Genomic DNA, 16,370 nt, shown 5'->3' with positions numbered 1-16,370 from the left:
TTAACCTTTCTCTGCTTCCATGTGTTGGATTGTTTGGTCTTACTGTGTGCTGGGCTCACAAATTTGAGTTTAGTGACACTATGGCAGGACAGGCCTCAGGGAGGTTCATCTTCTACAGCGACAAACAGCCCTGCACCCAGAAGGGCCCCCACGCTAGGTTTAACATGCTGCTGTCGCCATCTCAAGATACTTAATTTTTAAAAAATGTTTATGCTTTTTCGGGCTGCACCTGCAGCATATGAAATTTCCCAGGGTAGGGGTCGAATCGGAGCTGCAGCTGCCAGCCTACATCACAGCCACAGCAACACTGGATTCTAGCCGTATCTGTGACTTATGCCACAGCTCACGACACCACCAGATCCTTAACCCATTGAGCGAAGCCAAGGATCAAACCTGAATCCTCATGAAGACGAGTTGTATTCTTAACCTATTAAGCACAATGGGAACTCCGAGATCCTTAATTTTTGAAGGCGTGGCCTCACATTTTCATTTTGCATCCTGCCCCACCAATTATGGAAGGGGTCCTGCTTCTAAGCCATCTATGGATGCTAGTCTTCAGATTAATCTTTAAACCCTCAAACAAAATGACCCAGGGACTTGAGGAATCGCATTAAAATTAGCTACAGACTGTCATCGCGTGTCCAGAGACACAGTGAGAGGGTTTTCCTCAGGCTGGGCCAACAGACCCTTCTCAGGCCTGCCTCTCCCCAGCGGCTCTGGAGCAAGAGCTCTGGACCATGGCCAGAAAAATCCTTCAGCTCCATGGAAGAGGATGCGAGCCTTCTTGACTTTTGCAGAGTCAAACACTTGAAGGAACTTCAGGAAGAAAGCCCTTGGTACAAGGTAAACCTAGCTGGCCCATCAGCCAGCCCCCCGCTCCTTCTTATTTCCATGATTCTTAGCATGTTTATTCTCATCTTGCCAGTGGCCAAAGGACACGTTTAAATTTCTTATTTCCCCGAGGGAGCCCGGAGAGAGGCACCAGGCACCTAATACAGGAAATCATGTGAAGAGGAGCTTGTATTTAATACGGTTCCCATATTACTTCCCTTCCCCCGGCCTCCGCCCCCACGTCCAGCCACACTGAGGCTCTTCCTGCAGCAGAAAATAGAAGGCAGGTCACCTCTGCTCCCTGAGGTCCCTGTGAGCCCGAGGAGCTCAGGTCTGACCTGGGGAAACCCCACCCTCCCCGCCGGGGCCGTGGGATTGAATGGGAGGCCTTTAAGTTTCACTGCCTGCTGGGAAGCTTTTCGGTCCAGGGTTAAATTTCAGGAGCCTGCACAGCACCGAAGAGAAAGGTAGGTCTGCTGCCCTTTTCTCTTTGGTTCATTTGTTGAAGCAGACGCGTGTGTCCATATGGTTTTTTCTAGTTGGCTGCATGCTTTTCACCTGCGTGTCTGGTGGACATGCACTCGTTTACAGGACCGTGAAGAAACACAGTGAGAGGGGAGGTGGACTTTGGGTCACCTTTGGAGAAAGATTTGTACCTCTTTGGAGAAAGAATGCCAAGCAGCCTAGGACAGGGAACCTGAGGCTGATTGTTTTTTGCTTGGGAAGACAGATCCCATCAGAAGCTGCATTCGGGGGCTTCTAAGAGAAAAAAGGGGACCGTCTTCTTTTCTTTTTCAACAAGGTAGATGTAGCTACGGGTCTTGATTTTTTTTTTTTTTAATTTTTCTGAGTCTTTCAGTTAAAGGATTTTCTAACAGGGAATATAAATCGTTGTTTCTAATTTCGGCTCCTGTCAGTCAAAAACATTGAAGGCTCCCTGTGTTCAGGTGGACTGCCTTGTGATTTTCCAGAATTTGTTATGAAATAATCATTCTCTCTGAAGTGTCCTGAAACGAGACGCAAGTAGTGACAAGGTCTTTCAAGTGAGGATGGAGATGGCTGATTGTCTTTATTCTCTTGTGGTCATTATCTACAGGGATTTTGCTTTTTTCCAGTTATTATTGGGGCTCGAGATGAAGTGTTCGAGGAGATGCAGAGCTGTGGGGGGTGTCTAGGCTGATTCAAATAATGCTACATGTTTCTCTGATTTTAAAAAGCCTCTTAGGATTTATTGTTTCACTTTTGACCTCACAAGCGACCTTTCCTCTGGGAGAAATGTTTTAGAGCAACTCCATACCAGTCAATTTGCACCTGTTTCTTGGCGTGTTGACTGTTCTTTCCTAACTTATTTAGTTCAGATGCTCAAAATTTCTTGCCATTTCTGTATCATACCCCAGCCCTGTCTCCTTCCATCCCGCCCTCCACACCCTGCTACATGGTTCTTTGGAAAATGCAATTCTAATCATGTCTGATCCTGAAATATCTCCATTGCACCCCATGGCTTACAGCCTAAAAGGTACGAGGGGTCCAGGTGCATCAGGCATCATTGGGCAGCTTGTTAGAGATGCAGGTTCGCTATCACCTTCTCAGATCTTCTCAGACTTAACTGAATCTGCACCTTAACCAGATCCCTGGGTGATGCATTCATATGCACTTTAAAGTTTGTGAAGCCCAGGGAGTTCCTGTCGTGGCTCAGTGGTTGACAAATCCAACTAGGAACCAGGAGGTTGCAGGTTCGACCCCCGGCCTTGCTCAGTGGGTTAGGATCCAGCGTTGCCGTAAGCTGTAGTGTAGGTTGCAGAAGCGGCTCGGATCCCGTGTTGCCATGGCTCTGGTGTAGGCCAGCAGCAACAGCTCCGATTCAATCCCTAGCCTGGGAACCTCCATATGCCGTGGGTGCGGCCCTAGAAAAAGCAAAAAGACAAAAAAGACAAAAAAAAAAAAAAAAAAAAAAAGTTCGTGAAGCCCAAAGCCCCCAAGACTTAAGGAGGCTAGACCTGACCTTGAGTCTTCAAGATCTGCTCCTTATCAGCCTGTCCAGCCTCCTCTCAGCCCCTGACTTTCCAGCTCTACCCAAACACTTCCATTTCCCTAAGACCCCAGAGCTCTGATGCCCACCTATGTCTCTGGGTGCTGTGCCCTGTGACCCCGATAACTTCATTCATCTTCTCCACCTGAGTACCCACTGCTGCCAGACTGTTCCCCCCCCCCCAGTCTGCCTTATACTAAGTGACCCTCAAGTCCGTGGTTTTATGGCACTTAGCGAAATGCTTCTATCATAGCCCTTAGTTTATTAAGTGATGGTTGCTAGGTTTATTTTCATCCTTGAGGAGTTTCTGCTCACTGATTTCTGAAACCATAACCCTTAGACCAATGCCAGGGGCATAGCTTGTGCTCAGTATTTCTGAATTCATGAATGAACGAATGGATGAATCCATGAATGGATATGTTGAGCAAAGAACCCCCAGTCGCCGCCAGATTGAGAGCTATATAGTTTGAAGTTTTTCAAGGAGCGTGCCAATCTCTGTATCATTTTCCCACATGAGATTTGACGGATTCATTTTGTTCACCAACTATTTTGAGGACCTATCCGGTGCCATGCCTTTTAGAATCTACTTCTTTTTTTCCAGGCCGCAGAAGTTTGCGGGCCGGAAATCGAACCCACACCACAGCAGTGACAATGCTGGATCCTTAACCTCCTGCGCCACCAGGGAACTCCTAGAATCTATTTCTTTATGTCGCTGTGGATAGTGTCTCCTGTGAGGTGTTTCTCTCTCAGTGCCCCTCATTCTCCAAGTCAGAGACTTACTCATTTTTCAGCAAAAACATAATGAACACCTTCCACATACCAGGTACAGCACTACGTGCTAGGAATACGATGACGAAGGACACAAATGTGTGTCTTGCCTCTGTGCAGATAGAAAATGGATGTTTTTTTTTTTGGCCACCCATATGGTATGTGGAGATTCCACTGCTGTACCACAGCAGTGACCCAAGCCACACCAGTGACAACAGCAGATCCTTAACCTGTCAGACCACCAGGGAACTTGGAGGATGTGCTTTTTTTTTTTTTTTTTTTTTTTTTTAATCCTCCTCTCTTGCTTCTCCTCAAAAAGCCTGAAAGAAAGAAAGGGAAAAAGTAGCCTGAAAGAAAATTAAATATCTTATCTCTAACGAAAGCTGGCACCTCCATGTAAAGAAAGCAGGAGCTTGAAGGCAGAGTGATTTAGTAGGAAGAAAGCTGGGCTGTGCTTCAGCGCTGCGATATAGTCCAGCACCTGCAACTCCCTTGCCAGGAGGAGGGCTGGCCCCATCTGTTCTCTGGACCTTAATTTTCTCAGGCGGTGCCCAAGACAGAGAGCTGTAAGGCGAAGAAGCCCCTGGCTTCCTGAGTGTCCAGGGACGATACCCTCCAGGGACTGTCAGCCTTCCCGACTGTCATGCTACGTGAGGATTTGAAGGGCAGGGCTCTGTCGTTCCCTGAGGCCACCTGGCAAAGAGGAGATGGAAGGGAGTCATGTCATGACTGAGCCCCTGTGCTCAGCTGTGACATGAATGTCATCCTTTGCCACTTTCCATCAAACACCATGTGGCAGAGGCTGCCAGGGAGCAGTGCCCTGCAACTAAGCAGAATCCACTTGGCGTGCCTTGGTGGGTGGAGAGCTGGTTCGAAGTAGGGCAGCTGAGGAGGGAGGCAGTGTCATCCTCAGGCCGTCTCTGCTTCTGGAAAGCAGCCAGGGAAGGGAGGGAAGTAGCTCCACCAAGGAGTGCAGGAAAAATCTAGAAACCTTAGAGACAGACAGCCAAAAGGAGATCCCTGACCCTCACTGCGGCATGGCTGCGACTACCCTTGGGCTCTTTTTTCCCCATGTAAAGATTTTTCTTTTTTTTAATGGCCATACCCGTGGCATACGGACGTTCCCAGGCCAAGAATCGAACCTGCACCTCTGCAGCAACCCAAGCCACTGCCGTTGGATTCTTACCCCACTGCACCACAGCAGGAACTTCAAGATTTTTTAAAAATTGAAATACAGTTGATTTACAATGTTGTGTTAATTTCTGCTGTATGGCAAAGTGATTTAATTACACACATATTCTTGTTTAATATTTTTCATTATGGTTTGTCACAGGACATTGAATACAGTAAGACCTTGTTGTCTTTCCCCTCCAGATATAATAGCTTTGCATCTTCTACCCCAGCTTCTTACTCCATACCTCTCTCAACCCCTCCCCCTTGGCAAACAAGGGTCTGCTCTCTGGGTCTGTGAATCTGTTTCTGTTTTATAGATAGGTTGATTTGTGTCTTATTTTATATCCCATAAATAAATGGTATTTGTCTTTCTCTTGGTGACTTTTCACTTAGTGTATGATGATAATCTCTAGTTCTACCCATGTAGCTGCAAATGGCATTATTTCCTTTTTTATGGCTTCATAGTATTCCCATTTAAAGATTTGTGGCTTGTTGTACAACTGTAAATGTAACAAAATTCATTGAGTAATTTTAAAAAAAAGAAAGAAAAAGATTTGGATCTTAACCAGATTTCACCTAGACTCAGAGGTTGGGGGGGCTGGGTGGGGTATCCTTCGTGCTGAGCTTTGCATTCCCACATTTGTCCTGAGCTTTGCATTCCCACCGGCTGCATGGACAGCTGGGAGGAAATAGACACTTTGCTTTTGTTCTCAAGACACAACGGTCAGGCTTAGGCTGCAGCAAACGCTTTAGGCACGTGCGGGGGGCCACCCTTTCCTTCTCTGTGTCCTCATCTCTTGCTCCCTCCCTGTGTGAAGCTTCCAAATGAAATGCCCTCTGGACCACCTGAGTTCCTTCTTGCTTCCTGTGCCTCATGCATCTCTTTGCCTCCATGTTTGCTGCACACCCACCTTGTTTGTAATTGCCTCACAGCAGCCAAAGTGTTTTCTGCTGGTTATTTTGTAACCTCTCAGGTTAACATTAAACTCTGTCCATAAGCACACCTGGTAGCAACAATAAAAAAAAAAAAAGGTTAATCTGCATGGGAGATTTCTAATGACCTGCCACAGATTTCAGGATATATCTGAGATCAGCTTTGCCTATAACAACACGTCAACATTTCTTTTCTCATCAGAGGCATGGGGTGGGCTAGAAAGAGGCAGACCCAGTTTTGAATCTGTCATCTGCTACTTCTTTCAAGAAGTAGTTGTATCAGAGTTCCCTGGTGGCCTAGTGGTTGAGGAGCTGGTGTTGTCACTGCCATGGCTTGGGTCATCGCTGTGGTGTGGGTTTGATCCCTGGCCCAGGAAATTTCGCCTGTTGCAGGTGTGCCCCCCCCAAAAAAAATGGGATTATGAAATACAGATATACAGTTCTCAAAATCTTAATCTCAAGAATGTAGAAAAGAACTTCCATCGTTGGCATTTCTGACTGTCATGTATCTTTAATCTGCATAAAAATGGTAAAAAAAAAAAATAGCTGCATCTCATCAAGTCTTAGATGTGTTTCTGAAAATGCAGATAATATTTATCAAGCAAGGGTGTAGAGAAGATTAATTAGCTAAATTACCCAATATGTTGCCTCAAAAAATAGACCAGATCTGAAAAGAGGCTGACCAAGACGGTGAAAATGAGAAGACTGTCATTTGCAGGATAATTGAAGGAGCCAGGGACCATTGAAGTAAGTCTGGCTGCCCATGAAGGCTGCTTTCAAATATTTAAAGATGGCTCTTTGTGGGCAAAGAGGTCAGCAGAGGGTGGGTGCGTGGAAATCACATGGTAACTAACACGTTGGGGCTCCCTGTGCGGAAGGATTTACCCACCATCAGAACGGACTAAAGCCGGGTGAGCTGCCTTGTGGCAGGTGAACGCCCTGTCCTGGGCAGCGTTCCAGCACCCTCGAAGACCAGGGCCACGGTGTTCCCAAAGGGATGCCTGAACAGGGTGGGGTCTGGGTGATGACCTCAAGGCCCTTCCCGCTCTGAGCTACCAAGAGTCCTGTGATGTCAGGGTTCCAGCCCAAGCCACCCGCCATAGGTCTGCATACAAAACAAAACAAAAAACCCTCATCAGGCTGCAGAGTGATAGGGCTGCCTTCTGACCAGCTAGCCCTACCCATCAGCTGTGATTCTTTTTATTTATTTATTTATTTATTTATTTATTTATTTATTTATTTATATATTTTTTGGTCTTTTTTCTGTTTCTTTGGGCCGCCTCCGCGGCATATGGAGGTTCCCAGGCTAGGGGTCGAATCGGAGCTGTAACTGCTGGCCTACGCCAGAGCCACAGCAACTCGGGATCTGAGCCGCGTCTGCAACCTACACCACAGCTCATGGCAACGCCGGATCGTTAACCCACTGAGCAAGGGCAGGGACGGAACCCACAACCTCATGGTTCCCAGTCGGATTCATTAACCACTGCGCCACAACGGGAACTCCTGTGATTCTTTTTAAACAGGGTCTCTGCAGCAATACTCAGAAGGTTGGACTTCCAGGAAAAAGCAAACAAGAAATGAGAGCAATGAGAATGGGAAAAGTTCACTGCAAACCGCTCTTCTTGGGTTACTCTTTAACTAGACTGTGGGTTGCTTCTTGGGCTACCAACACATTCCTATTTGACGGAAAATTGCCCCCTTTGGGGTCTGTTGTCAGCCAAACTGGGGTCAGGCAAGTAATAGGAAGACTCAGAGCTTGGTCCCTGCTTTCTGTTCTATCTATAAAATGAAAACAGTATGATATGGCTCTATATTCTCAGCCATCTAGAAATCTCATTTTAAAAAATGCAACATGAATGGTTCTACCGTCCTCTAAATTATGAAGACTGAGTGGGATATTTGACTTTTGGGGAGAGAGGAGAATTGGCTGGGGCTGGCTGCCTGCTCTGAGTCAAGTTCATTGGCCACTCTTTTCCACCCACTTTTCCTTTTCTGCTAAATGAGCCCCATGTTAACAGCTTCTCTGCAGCTCTAAGTACCTGGGGGCACTGACAAAGGGGAGGCTTTAGCTTGGTGAGGGAGGGACCTGCATCCATCCCCCACTGCTCCGGCATATGGAGATTCCCAGACTAGGAGTCTAATTGGAGCTACAGCTGCCGGCCTTCACCAGAGCCATAGCATCGTGGGATCCAAGCCGCATCTATGACCATAGCTCGGGGCAACGCTGGATCCTTAACCCACTGAGCAAGGCCAGGGATCGAACCTGCAACCTCATGGTTCCTAGTTGGAGTCATTTCTGCTGCACCACGACGGGAACTCCCTCAACCTGCTTCTGATGGCTTTAACCTTGTTTTGAAATTTCGGGCCAAAGAAGCTGTCCTTTTTCCATAGGAATGAATATCAGCAACTGCTACAGTATAGTTAGTCGCCAGGTTTACCTAGGCTCACTTTCTTGAAAACGATTTAAAAAAATCCCTTTGAAATATAATCCACTATGCAGGACAGAGATCGTAGGAACCCATGCAGACCATGTTTATTTTTAGATGCACATCAGCCCGCCCAGCATAGCAAAGCATCTGTCTAATGTCCAAACTGAGGCCCTGGGAATTTCCTCCAACAAGCCTGAGTTTCCGGGCATTGTTATAGTACAAAGGGCAGCAGGGGGCCTGAGTGGAAGGCTCAGAGTAACCCTGCCCACTGAGAAATCTGGAACCTGTCAATCCCTTGGTCTCCATGGTCCTCAGTGCCAAGGTCACCACCATGCAGGTCGCCCAGCAGCTCTGGGCACATGCAGATGCATAGACATGTATGATTATTTCATCTAAAAATATCTCAAGTTCTTGTTGTGGCTCAGCAGTTTAAGAACCCGGACACAGGGTCCGTGAGGATGTGGGTTCAATCCCTGGCCTTGATCAGTGGGTTAAGGATCTAGTGTTGCTGCAGATGCCATATAGGTCTCGGATGTGGCTTGGATCCAGTGTGGATGTGGTGTTGTGCTGGCTGTAGTGTAGGCCTCAGCTGCTGCTCTGATTTGACCCCTAGCCTGGAAATTTCCAAACACTGTAGGTACTGCCTTAAAAAAGAAAAAAAAAAAAAAAAAAAAAAAAAAGATGCCCAAAGACCAGTAATGGCTTTTCAGATAGAAAGGCTCAGTCTTCTACTTGTAGTTGGGCATCTACTCAATCCTCACCTGAGCTGTGAAGTGGATTCTGGTCTAGTGGAGAAACAGAGAGGTCATTCTGAGATCCTGTTTTAGACTGCAATTAATAAAGGAGGTTTTTTTTTTTTGGTTTGTTTTTTGTTTTTTGTTGTTTGTTTGTTTGTTTAGCATATTCTAGTTTAAAAAGCCTGAATGCATGTACACACAGCTCTCTCTCTCACACACACACACACACACACACACACACACACACACACACACACACACACACACAAAAAGCTATCTGACACCTGAGTCACCTAGATCTTCCCTATTATCCTAGACCAGTTTCTAATCCTTGATTGATGTATATACAAAGTGGGTGCGACAAACCTCACATCCTTTGGTGGAGAAAGAAGGTGCAATATTATAAATAAACAGACCCAGACTAAACTTTCGCATAAAGTGTTGCATTTTGGTCTCAATGTGCATTAAGCTCCTTTCATGAAATGGCTGTTAAAATATTTCCCATCAAGCCTGCAGGTGTTTTTATTGCTGTTCTTTTGGGGTTTGCTTTTTTGGTTTTGGTTTGGTTTGGTTTTTCGTCCTTGCAGAGGAGGACCCCTAATCTGTTCCTTAATGCGCACGCTTGTCTCAGAGCGTTTTCATGCCTTTGTCAAGCTCTCCCGACTCCTGGGAAGGTCACTGCGTTGTCAATGTTGCAATGTTCAGGGTTGGGGCTGGGGGTTGCTAAGGAAGGTCTGTACACAGCAGTCCATACCCGTCCTGTGTGGGGTCTACCATCCATATCCCAGCCGCCCCTATGAGGATGGGGCCCTGTGCAGTCAGAGACCCCAGGGGCAAGGAGACGGGCACAGAGAAATGCCATCCCTGACCCTGGACAAGACGGTTGGGCTCTGCCAGCAGGTGGACGGCCAGGCCCCCTCCGGGTCTACGGATGCAGGAAAAGGTGTTTAGCCCTTTGGTAAAAAATGTGAGAATGTTAGTTAAAAAAAAAAAAAAAAACGCCTTTATGGATTGTTTTGTTTGCAAGTGTTTATTATCAGACACCCCTCAGGGGTTCACAGGGCAGGTCGAGAATGTCCGAAGTAGGGCCTGGGAATTTCCTTCCACAAAGGCTGTGCTTCCTCTCTTTGTTACTCCTCAAAGGACACATGGAAGCGTGTTGCTCGAGATCCTTTCTTAACCCTTTCTCTCGTCTGCCTTCCTCATCGTGGAGAAATCACGCTTCCAACCTTCTAAGAAGCAGAAAGATTTCAGACTTGGGCTGTGGGTGCACCTGCCGTTACATGAGCATATAGGTGCTACATGTGTGTTTGTGTCTTGGTGGAGAGGAAATAGGTAATAAAGCATAAAACTTACTTCTATTTATGTTTTTTTGTCTTTTGTCTTTTTTAGGGCCGCACCCAAGGCATATGGAGGTTCCCAGGCTAGGAGGTGAATCAGAGCTGTAGCCACCGGCCTACACCACAGCCACAGCAACACCAGATCTGAGCCACATCTTCGACCTACACCACAGCTCACGGCAACGCCGGATCCTCAGCCTATTGAGCAAGGCCAGGGATCGAACCCGCAATCTCATGCCTAGTCGGATTCATTTCCGCTGTGCCACAATGGGAATTCCAAAACTTACTTCTTTTTAAAAGCCCTCATTCAGTATCAAACATACACCCAGTCATGGTCTAGACCAGATAAAATTTCTCCTTTATTCACCATAATATACTTTTGTGCTGAAAATGCTGACCCAGTTTCAGTTCCCTGTGCCCATGGCAGGATCCTTGCAGAAGAGTAGTTGCTTTTTCCACTTTGGAGTCTGGCTAAAGCAGGCACACAAAGAGGCATAGAAAGATCTTCCTACGAACCAGGTTCTCTATGGAGCAAAGGCTACGTACTTGAACTCCACCAGGAACCGAGGGAAAGCAGATATTCTGTCTGCCAGGAACTTCAAGCCCACCTAATATATTTCTGTCGCGCGCGCGCGCACATGCGTTGCACATGAGAGTGCAAGGAAGCCAGGGAACTGTGTGATCTGAGTCCAGAAAGATCAGAAGAGGTCCCCGAGCCCTTGTGCAGCTGGAGACCCCGATGATCCCCAGACAGTTTCCTGGTGTCCCCACTGCTCTCAGCTCTCCAAGCACCGGCACAGCCAAGTGCACACAGGCATGCACAGGGACGCGCACACGTGCACAAACCTCACTCTCGGGAGACAGCTTTGCCTCAGAGGAAATCGCTCCCCTGGCCTCCCACCACCAACTCCACTCAAGTACCTCCTTCCACAATCATCTCTTCTTCCTCCTTTCCTGCCTCAAGGGAAGAGACGGTCCTTGCCTGTATCCAGAGCTGGCTGCTCACCCCTCCCACCCTCGTAGGGGCCTCATAACACTCCCCTCTGATTGGCTCTTTCCAATGCAAAAAAAATTTTTTTTTTTTTTGCTTTTTGGAGCCACATCCATGGCATATGGAAGTGCCCAGGCTAGGGGTCAAATTGGCCTACGCCACAGCCACAGCAGCACCAGATCCGAGCCACACCGAAGCTCATGGCAATGCCAGATCCTTAACCCACTGATCGAGGCCAGGAATCGAACCTGCAAACTCATGGCTACTAGTCAGATTTGTTTCCCCTGAGCCACAAAGGGAACTCTCTCCAATGTCCCTTAAGGCTCAGGACCACCTCCTGGCTAAACAACTGAGGCAGCAGCTCTTAACCCAACCCCAAGCCACACTTCCATCTTCCTCTCCTCATGGTGAAATGCCTGAAAGAATTGTTGAGGTTGGTGTCTTCATGTCACCACCAAACACCCAGCCAACCACTCTGTTCTATCGCTCCAGGATCTATCTCCCCATCACCCTGATGGCTGGGGCACCTTAGCTAATGTTCTTGCCAAAACTATGACCCCAAACCCACCTTACTGCATAGTCTACAGCATTTGATCTCATGGACTACCACCTTCTCTGCTCTTGTCCCTGCCTTCTGGAATGCACAGTCTCCTGGCTTCCATCCTACTTCTCAGTTTTCTTTGCAGCTTCCTTTCCCTCTGCTGTTCCTTCAACTTCCGGTCTGGACCACCTGCTCTTCTTCATCTGCATCATTTCCCTGCTGCACATCATCCCTCTGTCCAGGGTCCTCTTCTCTCCCTTCTCTGTTAAGTAAATTACAGATCATCCAACGCCTATTTTGTTTTATTTGTTTAATTTTTAAAATGTTTCTCTTCTTAGGGCCACACCCACGGCATATGGAGGTTCCCAGGCTAGGGGTCAAATTGGGGCTGTAGCTGCTGGCCTACGCCACAGCCACAGCAACATGGGATCCAAGCCATGTCTGCGACCTACACCACAGCTCACGGCAACACTGGATACTTAACCCACTAAGTGGAGCCAGGGATCGAACCTGCGTCCTCATAGATGCTAGTTGGATTCGTTTCCACTGAGCCACTACGAACACTCCAACCAAGGCCTATTTTAAATGCCACCAGATTACTTCATTTCTACATCTCCCAATCCCTGTAGAAAGATGACCTCTCTTGTTTAAAAATAACATTATTTTTTATTGAATTATATTTGATTTACAATGTTGTATTAGTTTCAGGTGTATAGCAAAGTGATTCAGTTACATATATACATATAGACATATATAACTCTCTATATATACTATATATAGTCACACTTATATAGACATATATAGATACATATATAACTATATATATTTTCTTTTCAGATTATTTCCTCTTATAGGTTATTATGAAATATTGAATATAGTTCCCTATGGTAAACAGTAGGTCTTTGTTGTTTATGCATGTTAAATATAGAAGTGTGTATCTGTTGGAGTTCCAGTCATGGTGCAGTGGTTAATGAATCCGACTAGGAATGATGAGGTTGTGGGTTCGGTCCCTGGCCCTGCTCAGTGGGTTAAGGATCCAGCATTGCCTTGAGCTGTGGTGTAGGTCACAGTCACGGCTCGGATCCTGCGTTGCTGTGGCTCTGGTATAGGCCGGCGGCTACAGCTCTGATTCAACCCCTAGCCTGGGAACCTCCATAGTGACCCTGGAAACGGCGAAAAAAGACCAAAAAAAAAAGAAGTATGTGTCTGTTAATTACAAACTCCTAATTTTATCCCTCTTCAACATAAGTTTGTCGTCTATAGTTGTGAGTCTATTTCTGTTTCATAAATACCTTTCTTCTGTTTTGAAAAACCTCTCACAGTCCTTCATGGCAGTGCCTTTTGTGCTTGTATTTTCAGCAATTATTCCCACCCTTCCTTCTTAGGCAGTAGGGATGCCATTTTATTCCTTTTTTTGTTTCTGGCCCCCAGCACAGCACTTGGCTCATAGGGTTTTCAGTAAATGTTTGGGAACGTCAAAGTGTCATTCAACAAACAGACATTTTGGTGAACTTATCCCTGAGCTTAAATAACATCTTTACTATTTGGGGATGGATGTGTTAACGAGTTTTTATTAACATATAATTTTTTTTTGTTTGTTTGTTTTTTAGGGCCGCTCCCGCATATATGGAGGTTCCCAGGCTAGGGGTCCAATGAGAGCTACAGCTGCCGGCCTACACCACAGCCGCAGCAACACAGGATCTGAGCCACATCTGCGACCTACACCATAGCTCACTGCAACATGGGATCCTTAACCCACTGAGTGAGGCCAGAGATCGAACCTGCAACCTCATGGTTCCTAGTCGGATTTGATTCTGCTGTGCCATGACAGGAACTCCTCACATATAATTTTTAAGTTAACCTACTCTACTACCAAGGGTATTTCCCTTTTCTCAAAATGGAAATCACGATCTAAGTACTTCCTACATGAGTGTTCAGTTTGTTTAAAAGCAGAAATGAATGACAACTTGGATTTCAGGTTGAACTTAAAAATCCCCTCGGAGTTCCCATCGTGGCTCAGTGGTTAACAAATCTGACTAGGAACCATGAGGTTTCAGGTTCGATCCCTGGCCTTGCTCAGTGGGTTAAGGATCTGGTGTTGCCGTGAGCTGTGGTGTAGGTTGCAGACACGGCTCGGATCCCGCGTTGCTGTGGCTCTGGCATAGGCTGGTGGCTACAGCTCTGATTCAGTCCCTAGCCTGGGAACCTCCAAATGCCGTGGGAGCAGCCCAAGAAATAGCAAAAAAAAAAAAAAAAAAAAAAAATCCTCTCAAGGGTCTGAAGGTGTCATGAGTGATGCCGTATTTTCATGCACCTGCAGTGGGGTTGCCATGGTGGAGAGGGCTAATATTTTGTCAAGGTTGCCACTTCACAGTGGAGATGGCTTACATCAACTTTCCACAGCTGCACCTGCAGATCCTTTGAAGCCACAGAGACTGATTTGCCCAGTTGCTTGGAGGAGAACCAAGCCTGGCTACTCAGCATGGAATCCTCCCAAAGCCCCGTCCCCCAGGAGAGCGCAGCAGGGCAGGGACCATCTTAGAAGGCTGGGAGAGGCTCACCCAGCTCTGGGTGGGTGACAGTATCCCGTATCTTTCCCTGGGACTGCAAGGGAAAAATATGGGAGCTGCTCTTCATGTCGAAAAATCTCATCCCTTTCACGTCTCTACTTTCGGTTTTGCAATCATGTAAACTATTGGTACAGAGAATGGTAAATGGCATAGAAAATCTGAAAGATGATACAAATTATGGCTTGTCCAAGTGTGGTCCAAAGTTGGCCAGGAAGCCAATTGACTGGTGGATTGGTCTGCATGCAGATCACCAGGCTCTGCCTGTATCTGTTAAATCAAACCTGTGTTACCTAAATCTCAGCCACCTCTGTACACCGATGCCAAATAGAAACATGGAGACAGAGTTGGAGGAAACAGAAAAAGAAGCTTTAAGCTTTGCCTAAAGAGGAGATCACAGCAGGCTAGTGCCTCAAGGACTGCCCCCCTCCACGCCTAGAGGGTAGTGAGGAGTCTTGTGGGGTTTGAGGAGCAGGGTGTCATCAGCTCTTGGATATTTTCCTGATGGGTGGGTGGTGAGATAATTGAGAGTCAGTGTCATCAGCCTTCTGGTTCCAGCTGGTCTGGGGTCCATGTGCTTGTGGGCAGCACACAGTTGACTTCTTCCACCTGGTACGCCTTCAGCACCTGCAAAACAACTCCAAGGACATGACTCAGAATTATTATCTATAGTTCTTGAGGAAGAATTGAAGGTCCTTGACTTTGGTGAATGGCTAAACCTTTATCATTTTGTGTTGCTTGACCATTTTCCTTTTTCTCTGTATTTTCTCGCTTCTCTGATTCAATTGATTCTTTGACAAAAGCTTTTCAATTAGAGAAAAGGCAGGTGGAAGACGTGGGTGGAGACCCACTCTGGGAAGGTCTCACAGGGTCCTGCTTGGTTGCACTTGTGGGGGCTCAGGGGAAGCTGGGGCTGGAAGCGGGAAGGGGAGCAGAGCTGCAGCATCTGTATTTTTTTTTTTTTTGGTCTTTTTAGGGCTGTGCCCACTGCATATGGAAGTTCCCAGGCTAGGGGTGGAATCGGAGCTGTAGTTAGTGGCCTATGCCATAGCCACAGCAATGCCAGATCCAAGCCGAGTCTGTGACCTACAATATAGCTCATGGCAACGCCAGATCCTTAACCCACTGAGAGAGACCGGAGATTGAACCTGCATCCTCATGGATCCTAGTCAGATTTGTTTTCACTGAGCCATGACAGGAACTCTGCATCCACATTTTTTTTTTTTTGTCTTTTTGTTGTTGTTGTTGCTATTTCTTGGGCCGCTCCCGCGGCATATGGAGGTTCCCAGGCTAGGGGTTGAATCGGAGCTGTAGCCACCGGCCTACGCCAGAGCCACAGCAGCGAGGGATCCGAGCCGCGTCTGCAACCTACACAACAGCTCACGGCAACGCCGGATCGTCAACCCACTGAGCAAGGGCAGGGACCGAACCTGCAACCTCATGGTTCCTAGTGGGATTCGTTAACCACTGCGCCACGACGGGAACTCCTGCATCCACATTTTTTAACCAGCACCTTCAATGGTTCCTCCAAAGTCTGATGGACATTTTATTATACATACATAACCGTCTTTAAGAAATACTTCTCAGCTTGTGTTTAGAAAAGTGGTTACACTGGTGACTTAAGGGGTGCCTCCGTTCATCCCACTGGGGAGGTTAATGATTTTGCCATCTGGGCTTATCTTTAAATCAATACCTCCTTCCCACCGAATTTGTAACCCTTCTCTGGACCACAAGTTTGAAAGAGAATCTTGTACCCCCTTTGCATCATCATTCACGCCATTGTATATTTTTTGTTTGTTTGTTTTTTAAGGCCCCACCCATGACATATGAAAGTTCGGGCTAGGGGTCACATCAGAGCTGTAGCTGCCAGCCTACACCACAGTCACAGCAATGCCAGATCCTTAACCCACTGAGCGAAGCCAGGGATCGAACCCGAGTCCTCATGGATACTGATTGGATTTGTTGACATTGAGCCCTAACGGGAACTCCACACCATCGTGTATTTAACTCTTTGTTTATGTCTTGGCAGCC

At 46.9% G+C, this 16,370-nt stretch overlaps 1 protein-coding gene across 1 annotated transcript in view; it reads left to right on the top strand.

Annotated features, from left to right (window-relative positions):
- Positions 819-16,370, top strand: part of ADGRF5 (adhesion G protein-coupled receptor F5) — a 129,167-nt gene continuing 113,615 nt past the window's right edge. Inside the window, 1 exon segment of the mRNA XM_013978015.2 lies at positions 819-843. The gene's annotated coding sequence lies outside the window, so the exon portion shown is untranslated.

The sequence above is a fragment of the Sus scrofa genome, chromosome 7 (genome assembly GCF_000003025.6).
Source record: "Sus scrofa isolate TJ Tabasco breed Duroc chromosome 7, Sscrofa11.1, whole genome shotgun sequence".
NCBI lineage: Eukaryota > Metazoa > Chordata > Mammalia > Artiodactyla > Suidae > Sus > Sus scrofa.
The sequence above is the reverse complement of the archived record's forward strand: the minus strand, read 5'-3'. Positions and strand labels throughout refer to the sequence as shown.